The sequence below is a fragment of the Lepidothrix coronata genome, unplaced genomic scaffold (assembly GCF_001604755.1).
Source record: "Lepidothrix coronata isolate B3197 unplaced genomic scaffold, Lepidothrix_coronata-1.0 Scaffold244, whole genome shotgun sequence".
Taxonomy (NCBI): Eukaryota; Metazoa; Chordata; class Aves; order Passeriformes; family Pipridae; genus Lepidothrix; species Lepidothrix coronata.
This window is the reverse complement of record NW_016690424.1, coordinates 467099-483124: the sequence shown is the minus strand read 5'-3', so window position 1 is coordinate 483124 and position 16026 is coordinate 467099. Positions and strand designations below refer to the sequence as shown.

At 41.9% G+C, this 16026-nt stretch overlaps 1 long non-coding RNA gene across 2 annotated transcripts in view; it reads left to right on the top strand.

The window, feature by feature from the left end:
• Positions 1-12979, top strand: part of LOC108507198 — a 16552-nt gene extending 3573 nt beyond the window's left edge. The window contains exon 4 of one of the 2 annotated variants that reach the window (XR_001878031.1): positions 12040-12979. This is a non-coding gene — a long non-coding RNA (uncharacterized LOC108507198). Of the gene's footprint in view, positions 1-608; positions 1609-12039 lie in introns of those variants that run through there. The other variant, XR_001878030.1, reaches the window with a different exon arrangement.
• Positions 12980-16026: the final 3047 nt, after the last annotated feature.

Here is a 16026-nt window from a genome sequence, read left to right as displayed (position 1 = left end):
CCTCCACACACTGCCCCTCTGCAGCGGGTTTAACCCCCACTGCACAAAAAACAGCCTTTCCCCTCAGGGGTTATCCCATGTCCGCTCCCACACTGGAGTGCTGTGAGCCGTGAGGGAGGGCCCGGCTCCCCGGGGGCCCTCAGGCCCCACCACAGGCTGAGGAGCCGCCGCAGGTGCCGGCAGGGGGGAGAAGCGGGAAAATTACTGTTGTTCTCAAATACTTCTTAGACTTAAGTGATTTTCATAAGGACCAGCAAGTGCACTTAGGACATTAAAGCTTACTGATGGAAAATGACAGTGAAGTACAGCATTTAAACATCCAACACATCTTTCAGAGCAACAGTAAGAGTAGAATAAGGAATCATTGATGTGCAACTCAGTGTCTTCTGCCTTAACGTTTCTGTGGCACAGTAAAATGATGAACTGAGTTTTCTGCTCATTTAAGTTGAAAGTCATGCATTGCAGCACTGCCTTAGCATGAGAGGAGGGAAGGCTGGGAGGCAGATAGTGCAGCTGTGTGGTCAGTGGAGGTACCAACACCAGGGTTGGAGTTACATCAGGGGCTGACTTGGCATCCTTGCTCCACTGCTCTACTTTCCATGATGCAGGGATGAGATCCATATGGAGTCAACACATCATTCCTCACGCTACAGAATGGTGCAAATACCTCCAGTCAGTGAGGTGGTTGCCTGGTGTGGTGGAGAATTGGAATGGGATAGACACACTAGGAATATGAGACTTTTACGTGTACACCCAAGTAAGTCTGATAAAGAACCCAAGTGGAAATCTCTTGGTCACAAAGAATACAATTACAGAGCGATAGAGGGAGTGCTTTAATGAGCTGCTTAATTGTGAGAGGAAGAAAGACAAACAATAAATGGTTATTCTCCAAGCAGCTGAGCCATTTGTGGATGGATTTCAAGAGATTTAAGAGGCAATCAAAATACAGGCAGTAAGTAACAAAACACCAGGTGCTGATAATGTTTCTACTGAAATATGAAAATAAAAGGGGGGAAATTACTGAAAGATTTTACAAGGTCACTTGTTTGGTCTGCAGATCTAAAAAACAACTGCCAAGTAAGAAAAGAGACATACTTGGATGAAATCTTTAAAATTAATCAATTTCTGCGGGAAATATATTTTTTATAAAGCAAGAAAAAACCTATATCAGTATATGTCATGAGGTGATCTTTTGGCAGTGAAATCTTTTTAAATCCTTGTTCAAAAAAAAAGGAAGTATTTGAGTGGTGCAGGGATGATGGACCATCTGGCCAAGAAAACATTTAATTTTCAGGCATTTCACATTTTAAATGTTTGAATAATCTCAAATCTTTTAAAACACTTCTCTACAAAAAAACCTACAAAACCCAATAAAAAAGGAAAAAAACACACCCAACACCCCACCACCACACCTGTTCCAAAAATCCAGCTCTGAGTAACTGCAACTCAGAAGGTGACACTTCAGCAATATAATAAGGCACTGAGGTGTGGAAGGTTATTTTAAAGTGTACTGGGTGAACCTGACTAAAACCAGCTCCAACCACAGCCCTTGTAGGTATCTCTGTACTCGTGTATTAACAGTTTGGGGCCAGCTCTGTGAAGTTTCAACATCTGAGCACATTATGTACAATTTAATTGTAAGAACAGTTTCATTAAACTGGGGGAATGACGGCTCACGCAGTAGAAAGATGAAAAGTATTGTCCACTGTCACACTCATGAACTTCTCAAGTAAAATAATATTTGACTTAAAGGCTAAAGAGTGACTGACAAGCAACAATAACACATTTAATGAAAAGACTGTTCCTGTAGGGAGGAAGCTCTGGTTGGGAAGAGATGGGGAGTTGCCTACACCAGGGTTAGGAGGAGATGAAAGGGGCAGGTTAATAGACACAGAGGAAGAAGGTGGGAATAGTAACTTTAGAGAAGAACAGTGGTGGACCTCTTTTTGTCTGATGCTGTCTGTGTTTAAGCTGCAGAGTAGAACAGTATCTTGCAAAAATCGCTGGGAAAGATGGTCAGGTTCCTTCCTCCTTGTCAGGCTGCTGCTGCCCCTGTGTCTGTCTTACCCCCCACTGACTCCAGAGTAGGTGCTTTACGTGTGTGTCCTGGCTGACTGGCTCTATGGCCTTCATTGCTGAGCTTTTGCTCAGTTTGCTGTCTGCAGAGCCTTGCAAAGTATCTCCACCAAAGGAACTTCAGGCAAAGAAGGAGTTAAAGTAGTCCAATATGTTAAGTGGTACCTAAAAAACAACAACAGAGGAACAACATTACAACTGGTGTCCCTTAGTACCAGCAAAAGGCTCACGGAATCCCAGAATGGTTTGGGCTGGAAGGGACCTCAAAGTTCATCTTGTTCCACCCCCTGCCTCGGGCAGGGACACCTTCCACCAGACCAGGTTGCTCCAACCCCCTCCAGCCTGGCACTGATCCTGCCACCCGCAGCATATAGGATTGGTTCCTGCTTCTGCATTGCCCTGCTCAGCTGCTCCTGCCTCCCACAGACCTGGAACTGTAAGAGGAGGCATCACCCTGCATTACTTTACAACGGGTATCATAAACTTACAGAGTACATAAGCCAGCAGTCCTTCTTCAATTATGTCTTTATCACTTTCTCCTCTAGTAATGACATTCAGTTTACCCTACTATCTGTATCTTCATACACCTATTGAAGGTTTTATGACAACATCCTCTCAGCCTTCCAGCTGTTCCCTACAGAGGTGATGATGGATGGACAGCAACTCTAAACCTGACCACTTTGACTATGCTTGCCAGTGTTTTCCTTCCAAGGTGTTTGGCCAAAGGAGGGCATAAATTCAGTAAATGTCCACAATTAAGACAGCCAATTAATGGCATCAAGAAAGGAAACTTTAAAATTCCATGGAGGTTGATTTCCTTCAGATTACTCAGACAAGAGCATTTGCATTTAGAAAATGAGTAAAATAAGGGCCAAATATAGTCTAGTCTGCCAGGGATGTCTCTAGGAGTTTTTGAATGTGTCCCAGGTAAGAGTGAGGCCCAAAGAGAGATGTAGCTCTTTAAATCCCAGTTCCTCTGCTATAAATCCGTTCGATATGCAAGACTTTCCCAGATGGTATAAAACGCCAAGACCTCATTAAATTATTCAGGATGAGTCTGATAACACTGAGATTATGAAACAGTAACATCAGATAAAAATAAACGTTTCTCACTTCAGAGTTTATCTACCTTTCTAATGTAAATTTATGGTTATTAAAGGAGGTTATTTATAGCTGTCTTTTCAAGCTCCTGCATAACAGTGCTGCTGCCTGTGCCTTTAGACACAGATAGAAATCACATTAATGAGCTACTCACCCAACAACTCAATGAATGCAGGAGTGAGGAGAATTCACAAGATCAGACAAGTAAAAAAAATTCCAACCTTTGTTTCTGCTTTAAATACATCAGGGTAATTTAGGAGAACACAGTAGTTTTAAATCTTGAAAATAATGAATACAATTTATAAATAGGCATGTGAATATGTTTAATGACTTAGTTAATAGTACCAACAAAAGTGAATTTGGTCATTTCAAGGTTACTTGGTTGCAAATTATGGTATGTAGAGCTCAGAAATCTTACGTGGGCAGTCAAGTACAATAATTCTGACTCTTTTTTAACCATTAACACTGTTCTGAATGGGTTCGCTATTTTTTATGCTTTAAACACCAGCATGGAACAATAAAATCCCATAAAATCCCATCATCTCTTCTACTTTTCCCATTCTCTTTATGTAAAAGTCTTCTGATCTCACTTACCTCAGCACCAGCAGTGATCCAGAGGGTTCTGTACCTACACAGTAAGGCTCTCAGACTTGCTCTGTGGTTCTCCATCTATACTGGCACTACAAAGTGTGCATTTCAACGGTAAAATTACATTTTTTTTCAGTCAAACTAAATTCAGGTTTTTTCCTAATATAGACATAAGTACAACGAGTTCAACCCCTCTTGCCAGCCTTGAAGAAACGTAACATAAATTGCGTTACACGTAGGATGGGTCCTCCTTCAAAAGAGGCATCACTTCCTGCAGTAGAATGTTGGTGGAAAAGCAGGAGGGGCTGCAATGTAGCACAAATTGTAACAGTTCCTGTGCACATTGCACTGAAATGACCTGATTTCTGTTTTGGCTCCTAAATTCCTTTCAGGAGTCACTTTTCCAGGTAGGCCGCTTACCAATCAAGTTACCATGGGAATGGAATATTCAGCACTCAAAAATAATATCATTTATGAAGCAAAAAAGTTGTCTTTGATGGGAATTTGCAGCTGCAGATTTGTAACAAATAAAGATGTTAGATACAATGTCACAGACAAATTCATTGCAGATAGAGAGGCGCAGGTGGTAACCAGAACCAAACCCAGAACCAAAATCTGCTTTGACTAGAACCTATGGAAAACTGTAGTAAAAGAAGGCACATTTCCCAAAGATCTTTATGGCTTCCCATGGAAAGGCCTATTAGCTCAGTTATACAGGTTTAGTTTATTAAGTTATTAAACACATTATTACACCTGTATACCTTCTGTGAAGATTTGTGCTAAGAAAACTTGATCTCTCAAAATGTTCAGGAATGAAGGAAGTTCATTTCAAGAGCACGTGAATATTCATTAGCATTTTTAGTACTCTTCTATCTCTGGTACAAAGTTCAAACTACAGGATTTGTACTTGGGAGACACTAATTAGAGTATTTTAAAACTGCTATATAAATTACACACTTTTTTAGATGCTGAAGTATAATAGTCCCAAGAGTAACTTTAGACTTTCTGCTGATGTTTATAACACATCTAAGTTTTAATATATTGTTTTTATAACAGTGACAGAACACTAGGAAACTGCCCTTTTTTATGTGGCTTGATGATGTTCCAAATATATTTTTTGTTTACAGAAATGTCCATTACACATACTATACCAAAGTGTCAGAGAAAAGTCAGGATATTTCTGATATCTAGAAAAAACTAAGTGACTTTGACAAGGCAGGATGTCCTGCCAACATGATTATAGCTGTAGTAGTCATCAGTTTGGTTCACTTTGCTCATCTTTTACTTCAGGCTTGATTAGCTATAAATTCTATAGCTTGTCCCCTCTGGATCAAATACCTAAACAAGCTTTGATGTTCCAAGGATTTTCTAGCCAAGTAATTTAGTAAGGGGGAAAATGCTTAAGGGTACTGTTTGATAAGTCAGTGAGTCTGTGAATGGCAAGGGAAACAGGTATACAGAAGTGATATTTCCTCTGTTTTTTCATTGGTTTGGGGTTTTCTTCAAGTAGCCTGTTTTTTTTTTCATGAGACCCATAAAATTCAGTAGAAATTGCAGGTGCTTGTACTTGCAGAATTTTGGGTTTGGTTTTAATCACAACTTATCCTGATTTTCACTCTCAATGCTGTTGTTCTCATGCAGAATTTAATTCATTAGTCTGTCAGTTTTCAATTCAGTAGGAGGTTAATATTAGTATGTCCCAAGGATCTGGGCTGTAGTTAGTACTTAATACACTCATTAATTATCCAGAAAGGCAGAAATGAGGGGTAGAACAGAAAAATGAGGTCAGCAGGATTTACAGATGACAAAATTATTTAGTGTAACTCTTCCTAAGAGGAGGCTGTGATGAACTTCCTGGGAACAGAACGAGACAAATTGGCAGCATAATGGTTGATGAAATTCAGACATTGACAAATGCAGGGGAGAGCACAGGGAATGGAAAACCTGAACTGCTTGTACCCATGGCCCTGCTCTAACTTCTCACTAACTGCTGAGGGACAGAGAACACCCAGCTCAATTACAGCCTCTCCTCAAAACCTAAATGAGGTGGTGGAATACAAAAAAATAGCCTAGAAAAGAACCACAATACAGTGGGAAAACATTTGTTCCTGTTCTACTTTAGACTTTGCAATAAGCCAGGGTCATTCCATCTCACAGCAGCTACGGTAGGAGAGGGCCATGTCTCTAACAAATCCTACCTCCCTTGTCCAGTGTGTCCTGTTGCTGAGGCAGGAAGCTGGAAGCCCATTGTTATAACACCTGCTGGGCTGTGTGGGAACCTGTGAAGGTCGTTTGCCTCCCTCTGCTTTTCATGCTCAAGCTCAGGGCCACACAGGGATATTCTTGTGATTGTATTGTTGATTTATGCAGGCAGAGCTGCTCCCTACAAGATGCCATCAGTCTGCTTTTATTCATTTCTGATCACCTTGAGCACATGCACATCCATCTCCCATTTTATTCCTCCTAACTAGCTGCCATCTTGGCAACAACACTTTTTATGTTATTTATAAATGTTTCCTCTTGGGATCCTGGAGACACATTTGTACTCTCCTTTCTCCCCTCATTTGCTTTTCTTATTGGTTTTGGTTCCTTTTGAGTGAGTTCTCCCCGTCTCAGATCAGTTCTCTGCATAGCAAGCTCACTAATCAGGGGATGGAGAGACAGCAGGATCAACTGAGAGGTTCATTAGCATTACACATGCTGGTTAGAGCCAGGCTCAGTTACACTGGAAGCAACACTAATCCTACAAGACTAAATATTTTTGTTAGATGAACTCTGCTTCAGCATAAAATTGCAATTTTTCACTTTTTCTCCAGTGAAATTGCCAAACAGTCCTTTGCAGTTCTGGTGGTAACCCAGAACCAAAACCACAGAAGGATGTTTGTCAACAGGTTTTCATGCAATTTGTAAATTTTTTGCTCATTTTAGTCTACTTTTAGTTTAGAAGTCTAATTTTTTCTTACTTTCCTCATGTAAGAGGTTTGCAACAAGTGAAACACAAGAATAAAAATAATCTCCATATAGCCCAATATTGGCTAATTTTACAATCACTGAGTTCTACTTAAAATTTGTAAATCCTCTAAGCACTTCTGACTGTAAGAGCCCCCAAAATGCCATTCTGATTTATGTAACAAGGTATCTGACATAATTCACAGAAAGAGGAAAAAAGCTGTAAAGCAACCCTGCAGCTGTAGTTTCTCTATGTGAATTATTCTCCCCATATTTTTATGAAATAGCCTAAATTAATTACAAGGATGCCAACTTTAGCTCTGTGTTGATCAAATGCAATTACAGAGATTCCCAGGAGGACATTGCATGAAGGCCTAGGTTTTTGGAAATATTTAAGTTGACGAGAAATTAATTGTTCCCTTATTAGTTCTCATTTCACAAACAGACTCCTCTTTGTTCATAACTGGCTGCTGTAACAGCTTTGAGTCTTTAATTATTACTAATTATTGACTAAAGATTTGTTATATTTGAAAGTTGGAGCCTTTTGGCTCCAACTAATGAATAGGATGGGATGAAGGAAAAAGGTAGTGAATTATTCACTGACATTTGGCTTAATTACAATCAAATGACCCTTTCTGAATTGGAAAGCACTTGGTGAAAAGCAGAAGACAAATGAGATGTTTCAGTATAAATAATGAACAGCTCTATTTTTTAAATTTAACCCCCACATTAAAAAATAAACCCAAGCCCACTCTACACTATCTGTTCTATAGCCTTGCAATAAGATGGTTTTGTGAGTTCAGAACACATTCTGTTTGACCTTCCTGGAGTTTTCTTTCAGGTCTGACCTTGCACCTGCTTAACTTTAGAGACTGTAATTCTATCCCACTGAAAAAATGATGCTGAAAGCTCCATAAAGGTCTTTTTCTTCCATATTATGCCCCATTTTCCTTGTACAATGAACAAAACAGAGGAATTATATTGCAGGACCGTGTGTGTGCAAGGACTATATTTGCAAGAAACAACATTTGCTTCAGAATTCAAATGTTAAGCAATATCTCGTTCACTTAACTACACTCTTTTCTTAATCCTAGAGGACATAATTTAATTAAAAACAATTCAATAAGGCATAAGGTACTCCTTCAGTGCAAAAAGCTATCTGTAAGGATAGCTGTAAGGATCTAAATATTTTATTAACTTTCCAAATACTCTTAAAAGTGCATCTTTGTGACTCCAGGTGCTCTGCCCCTCAGCACATTTCTGCATGTCCTTATCCTTGAACCCCCTCCAAATGGGCAGAGTTAAATTGCACCTTTTGCTGTGAATTGATGCAGGTTTGTGAGTTGAGTGTCCATGAAGAGGATGATGGCCTGCAGTTCACAACAGCTTGCATCTTGGAGCAGTAAATTGCTGGCATTTTGGAAATACTGTCCTGAGTCCTGCTCTAGACTCCTCATTCCTTTCCACTGGCACTGGGTTGGTGTGGGTAGAGACCAAAGTTAAAGAAATTAGAAGGCCCAGCAAGGTATCTTTTGAACAGATAAATCTACTTTTCTTTCAGAGGGGACTAGAATGAATTGACAGGCAGAAAATAGATATTTTTAATGTTTTCTCTACTCAAATGAAAAGTTGTTTTGTTGTTGTTTTTTTTTTTAAAGTCTGTCTTTTAACACGCCAGAGACAATGGGAGACAACACATCATTTCCAAACCTACATCACTAATGAGTGATTAATGGTAATTAGGTTTTACCTATGGTGTTACAAATGGGCATTACATACTTGGCTTAGTAATGCAGCTGAAATACATACACTTTGCTAACTGCTGAAATTAAGCTTTCTGTAAAGCATGAAGCTTTACTTTTTGATTAATAAACCAAGAGCTTGTATATCTGATACTGAAAAGCAAGGAGGTTCCCAAAGTTTTGTGTTTACATGGAACTGTCCTCCTTCTCTTTTCCTCCTTCCCTTTCGCCCAGCCATGGCTCATGTCCTGGTTTATGGAAAGGCCAGAAAAATGCAATTGTCTAATAATTAACCAAGAGGGTAAACTACTCAGTGTTCCAAGGCAGACAGCAGGAAGGGGGAACAGTCTCTGGAGAGGTCAAATTAGTGTGTATGGTGCCAGGGATAAACAGTGCCTACTCTTGACTGCATCACTGGCAGCAGCAGCTCTGGCCAAGCACTCCAGGAAAGGGAAGATGAAGCACAGGGAAACCCAAAGCATATTGCAGAGCCAGAAGCAGCATCAGTCCATGTAAATGTGACCTGCAGCTTCTTTCAAACCAGCCAGGGTAACTCAATCCTCATTTCTGGAGAGAGGTATTTACCAGGGATTTGTTTCTAAGGATCTGTAACTTCAGGTATCTGTTGGCTCACCTCGAGTCCTAAACATGCTGGGAGGCTTTGAGGAGCTCTCAGTAGGAACTGGCATCACACCAAATGAGAGGAGCATTTCCAGTGGGGTAAGAGCAATCTGTGATGACTGATGATGTGCCTCTGGCCTTCAGTGAAACACATTTGAAGCTGGGAAGAAGGTGCCTCCCCAAAGGTTTGGCTGTCCTGGCAGTTTAAACAAATGAAGCATACTGAGAGTGTTCAGATGGGATTCTGGGAAGCTGGCTTCCAATTTGGGTTAATCTGGCACTGCGGAGAGGGAAATAGTGGATTTTATCTCCTTGTAAATCCATTCGGAAAAAAAAACAACCATTATTTGCTTTCTTTTTCACAAATGCCACTGTTCAGTCATGCAAATATTCAAATAAACCAATAATAGTTTGCCAGAAGACAGGCTGCTACAAAACATACAGACAAGTTCAGATAAAAATATGCTAAAAATGATAAAAATAAAAAAAAAGAACACTGAAAAATAAGTAAATACTGGAGTAAGATTACTTGGGCAAACTTAATACATCTCTTCTTTCACATGTAAGATTTTGGAGCCTTTAATTCCCTGTTCAAACACTTCTGGTATGTGGACAGGGAGACCTGTCAGAAGAGCCCCTGCTCTGCTCAAGGGCACAGAAAGGATGATACTTGATTATTTTGTTTTCTCCTCAGTCCACGCTCAAGAGTGTGCCCTGAAACATTATCTACTGCATGTGATCGAGACCATGCTCTGTTGAAGAATAACTGATTTCTTTTTCTGTCACATCTCCCCATCCAAGAGGCCCCACTGGTGAGCACATCTTACATTTCTACAAGCCAGAAAGGTTGTATTAGTCATAGTTCTAGCAGTAGGGATATTAATAATACTAAATACACCAGTGGACGATGGAGCCTTAGATGCACAGTTCACAGCAGCTCATTCAAGGTGCCCTTGTTTGGGGCATACTCAAGGATTTCTGACCAGAATACATTTAAATTTGACTTCCATTAATCTTATGTATGAGCAACACTGTACTGCCAACCCCAGAGCACAACCTCGGGCACCCCCTAAAGAGCACATTGTTAGTGAGCATTTGATGAAAGCTTTGGTCCTAATAATGCTCAGGTTGAGAGACCAGGTTGATACTGCTCTCAAATGGGGAGAGAACAGAAAGAGTAAACAGGATTGCATATTTTGGTTCACCATATTCAGCCAGAGCAGGTTTTACATAGTGAGTGACCCCATGGTGGACTGACCCATGGTGTGCCCCAAAATGGTGGAGTGACCCCATGGCCTGCCCCAGAATGGTGAATCTACCACATGTGAAGCCCCCAAATGGCAGAGTGGCTGCACAGCCACCCCAGTACCACAGACTGACGTGGTGTGCTGTGAGCCCCAGGATGGTGCCCTTTGGCCCTGTGAGCCCTGCCCTCTGAGGTGAGAGACACAAAAGGCACAGGTTGTGGGTTGAGATAACAATTTACAGGAAGCAGCAATGAGATCAGAAAATGGACAGTAACAGCAACAATCCTAATAACAACGGTGTCCAAAAGAGGGGGTATGTTACGGGCAAAATGCCCAGCGATGGGGCACAACCGCAGCCAGCACCGAGAGACAGAACAGAGGAACAACCCCATGGCGAAGCAGAGAGTGGCACCAACTGTTTGTGCTGCCCCAAAATGTCAGAGTGACTGCAAAGTGAGCCACAAAACAGCGAACCCACTGTTTGTCCTACCCCAAAATGGCAGAGTGACCCCATGGCCTGCCCCAGAATGGCAGACTGAGCCATGACGTGCTGTGAGCCCCAGATGGTGCCACACGACTGCGTGGGCCCCGTGAGGAACATTTTATCACAGCTGCCCCTCGGGGAGGCCCCAGTGGAGCGGAGCAGAGACAAGGACAGTGACACAAGTGTCCAGTGGCTGCTCCACTGAGCCTCAGTCAGCCTCTGCTCCACCCTGAAATGGCAGTGGCCAACCCCATGGCTGGCCCCAAAACGGTGGAGTGACCCCATGGCCTGCCCCAAAAAGTTGGACTGACTCCACTTGGCTTCAATCAATCAGCTGTGTCACAAATACAACCAGTGCACACATCAGACAATTACACCTTTCAACAGAGATTTAATCTCCCACCACCACATCTCTTACCTTCCGAATCCAAAGCCAGAATTTTGAGCTGCAGGGGGGAATCCTCAAGGTAGAGCTCTCTCGTTGTGGACACAATTTGGATGCCATGAATTAGATCAACTATGGCATCACAGCGAAGCACTTGCCCAGTCCCTGCAAGAGACGGCAGAGAGCCCCTGAGATCCCAGCACTGCACGTGCTCCCCGAGGGCACCACCAAGGCAAGAGGCACCTCCCGTTCAGGCAGTGACACCAACCCCACACTGAAGGAACTGAAACTGTGTCATGGCCTTGAGGATGAAACTCGGTGCAATGGTGGCTAAGAAAGCAAGAACAGCAGCTCCCTTAAATCTTCAGAAGCTCTGATTTCCATCTCCACCACCACTTCCAGGTGGTGTCTCTCAGGACACAGGCAGGGTTTGTGCAGTGCTCAGACCTGGTTCATGGCCCAGAGAGCTTAATGACTTTTACCCACAGACCATCAACCCCCATCAACTCCTTCACTGCGTGACTGCAAGGCACTAATTGACTGTCTGGTTTTGTCTGTCCCTAGAAAAATTAACCAGGTACATTTTTGACAGACACTGTCATACAACACATGCTTCTCTCTCTCTTTCTTCTCCAAACTTCTTCTTGCAGTATATTGTAAACCAGACTAAAAAATTCCTGTGCATGCCTTGTTGTGTCTGGATAACTTGAAGTTTGTGACATGCCTTACTTTGGATGTTGGTTTAAAATTTGCCAAGTACTTGATTCTAGCATAAGTTTCTAAAGTTTCTCTTTGTAAAAGTTTGTTACTGAACCTCCTGAGAATTTTGCTGTTTGTCCCATGCAGTGCCCAGAGTGAATCAAAGAACCTTGCCCTAAACTCACTGAGCTGGCTGGGGTATTACAGTATGGATTTTACATATGGAATTGGTGAGGAAAACAAGAGGGATCATCTTTGTCTGAAATTTATGAAGGGTCCCTGGCTGTGAGACTTTCTAAAAAGTAAGTATTTCTTGATTGCATCATGGTGCACCGAGTGTATCTTTGCTCCCATATCCCCTCTACTTTTTTTTTATATGCATATATTTATCTATCTCATGGTTTTTTCACCAGTAAGAATTTTTATTGCGTTACAACTAAGAAGTGTTATCTTGTTCTCAGGAAAACAAACATGGATGACATGTGGGAGTGTGATGCAGCAACATGTGTCACAACTAGATTTGGGGTGGATTCTGATGGCTCCTCTGGCCACGCACCACAACACCCCAGAGCTGTGCTGTAGCTACCCAGAGCCAATGCAGGCTCATCTCTGGCACTTTATTTTCTTGCTAGTGGGATTTATCTTCACTTCACGGATTCCTGGCTTCCTCTAGAGTTTCCTGGGCACAAAGCAGAGGCAGAATCCTGTCCCTTCCCTCTCGTTTCTGTGAGCAGTACATCAAATTCCGGATCAATATTAATTAAGTCAATTTTTTTAGAATGTTGCTAAAAGTGACTGAAAAATTGATTTAAAAATATCATTGGGATGTTCCTTAGGGAATTTGATCACCATGACTTGGAGGAGTGTTTCTCACCCTTTCAAAACAAACACTGAATGCTCCTCACATCCCCCGTGTGTGCTGCTTCTCTTTGTGTAACACTTCAGTTCTTCCCTTCCAAAACCACAGTCTGGCTCAATGCAGTGGTGCAGGATGATTATTTTGGAAGCTGTGTGGCCTTATTCAACTCCATTTTACCATGGTGTCTCCTTGCCATCATTATTTCATTGCTATTCAGCAATGGAAACATTGGTTTAGGGATGTCAGGCATAGGGCACTGGATTGTACCAGCTGCCTGTTTGCCATAACAAGTGACTCAAAACACTGATATTAATTCATAATGCCTCTATATTTTGAGTGTCAGTTATCTGATAATTCACCTCTAAATTGTGTGGTATAATTGTGTCTCAAATACCATGGTATTTGAGAACAAATAAAATGTCCCTTCTAGTTATCACAAGACATCGCCATCTAATCATGTGAACCCCTCACGGTGCTGGTGAGGCATTTCAGCTGAAGGCCTTTGACTCTGAAGGAGTTTCTGAATAGTTCTGAGCCTCCCCAACCTCCTAACCTTGGAATAAAGCCAGTTCCTTTAGGAATGGTTCATATTGTTGTGGTTCCCTTGCTTTTCTCGGCTGTGCTCAGGTGAACACTGAGATTGAAATTCCTCCAAGATATCTCTGGGGGCTCTGTTGCATTGCAATTTATGAATCTAAAACTAGCACAGAAATCAGAATATACTGAAAAGCAATAATGGATTTGGAAATGTTTCAAGTATGTTTTGTGCCATAATGATTTTTCCCACGAGCCACACCTCACTTGCTGAACCCCGGGCTTCTCTCAGGATAGCAGAGGTGTTCAAGTCACTGCAAATGCTGATTGTGCTGCTGATAGTAGAAAATCCAAGCTCCTGGTTCTAAGTGTTCAAGGCCAGGCTGGATGAGGCCCTGAGCAACCTGATCTAGTGAGTGGCATCCCTGCCCATGGCAGGGGGTTGGAATGAGGTGACCTTTAAGGTCCCTTCCAACCCAAACCATTCTGGGATTCTGGGATATCTTTAGAACGTAAAACTGCATTTCCTTCCCCAGCCCCAATTTGATTAAATTCCAATACCAACGTAGCAATTGTTGCCTTAGTAATGGGAAAGGTGCAGGAGGCCATCTGAAACAAAAAATGTCCTGAAATCTGAGATTTAACCTTTTCCTGCTAGTCTAAGTAGTATAACAGTATCCTTTTAACCATATTGCCAGTGTTTACTACACTTGTCCCTCCAGCTGAGTAGCAGGCCCGATTGTGTTTCTGTTGAATGTACTTGGAAAAGGTGGGGCAGAAATTTGGGTTGTACTTCACCTCTTCCTTTCGTATTATAAACAGACCTAATTATCACTCCGATTATCACAGCACTTAAAAATCAGAACGGGGCAAATATCAACTAAACATGCTCAGCTGAACATGCTAATTATGAGATGAAAGTTTTTGTGTATCTGGTTGTTCTTAGGACTGCAAACTGTACATGTAATGCACAACCCTGGTTATTTTGATAGATAACAGAATACTAGACTTCAGGGTGTGTCTGTAATTGGCAATGAAATTGAAAAAATTATATACCACACACACAGTTATAAACATGCTCTGGAAGAATGGTTACAAATTAATTTGTATACTAATCTGGAGTACCAGAGAATGTGTTAATTAACTTAACTGTGTTTCCCTTCTGTGCTCATGTTCACCCAGTGAGCACCAGGCTGCACCTCCGAAGGGACCTGCAAATGAATCACTTGCTTGGAAAGGTTTTTGGTTCAGAAGGCACCTTGCTGTAATAAACACAGTTTTCTCCAGTTTGATGCTGACTTGCAGATGTTTACAGGGTATGAGAGTAAATCAAGTCTTTGGGCTTCCACCACTGGCTCAAGGCACTAAGTCCCTCCAGGGAATCTGAAATGGATATTTAAAGGCTATTTTGGATAAACCCTCACTGGGATCTGTATCATCTGAATTCTGTGGCAATAGCCAGCATCTCTCACCTTGAAAATCACGTGACACTGAAGGCACAGAGTGGTGCTTAGTGGATCATGCCATGTTTTGAAAACTGAGGGTTTCAATCACGTGTAATTCAGAGAGGGAGAAGCACTTAGGCTAATAAGAGTGAAGATAAGACTGTGAGGAAAATAATCGTATCTTTAAGGAATATTCAGGCCTTACATTTCCAGCAGCTCTGAGCAACAGCAAGGGAAGGAAGCTGTATCAGTTTCTGAGCTATAAAAAGCACAGACCTTTTTGTGCTCCGCTGGATTACAGGAATCAATAATTTCACATTTTCAACACACCACCGAAGTAAATGCCTGATCTCAGTCATGTCACCCCGTGGCAGATCAAAGCCCTCAGGATCAAAGAGATTAAAGTAGCACAGGCTCTCGATATATTATTTTCTGTTTGAAAAGCATCAATTATATTACTGTAGAAATTAATGTAATGAGTTACTATTAAATTTTTTTACAGGAAAAGTCAGTCCCAATGTAAATAAAAAAAATCCCTTTTTTATATGTTCCTTTACAAGTATTTCATTCCAGATTTTATCCACAGATTCTTGATGTTACCTGTTTCAAAAGCCTCAACTCAAAGAGGTTTGAAAGCAAAGTTTTTGTGATGTGGCTCTTATGTCAGTCCCAAAGGATTGCCCTTTGAGGAAGGATATTTGGCATCTCACAGCTGAAGCAGAATGAGCTGATTCACACAGTGCTTTTCCCCTCTGCAGAGGACAGGCTGTCGTGACAAGAGAGGGGTGAGATCTGGAGGTAGTTCAGCTGCCTCCGTGCAGGGGAGGGGAGGAGAGCTGCACATGTCAGGCCTGATCAGATCTACTGGGGTTATCCCAAACTCCTGCATTATTTCAGCTCCAGGCAGTAACTGCAAAGTTTCCAGGAGGTTAAAATAATACTCTGCGTTGCATCAACTCGTAATTTGGCCTCACACTGCTTCATTTGTGAGGGAGGTGACCTAGAGGTTACCTCAGTCATCTATAGGCTCAATTTTCATTGTATCATGAATTTGCTACCACTGACTTTTGTCTGTAATGTCACTGTTTCTTCATATGGAAAAGCCCTTATTGTGTTTCACCATTCATCATGTTTAAGTAATTTCACCATCACAGAATATCAAAACTTCTTGTAGTGAGCCCTTCAGGACCAGAAAGACCTCGAGGGGCTGGAGTGTTTCCAGACAAGGGAACGGAGCTGGGAAGGGGCTGGAGCAGCAGGAGCAGCTGAGGGAGCTGGGGGGGCTCAGCCTGGAGA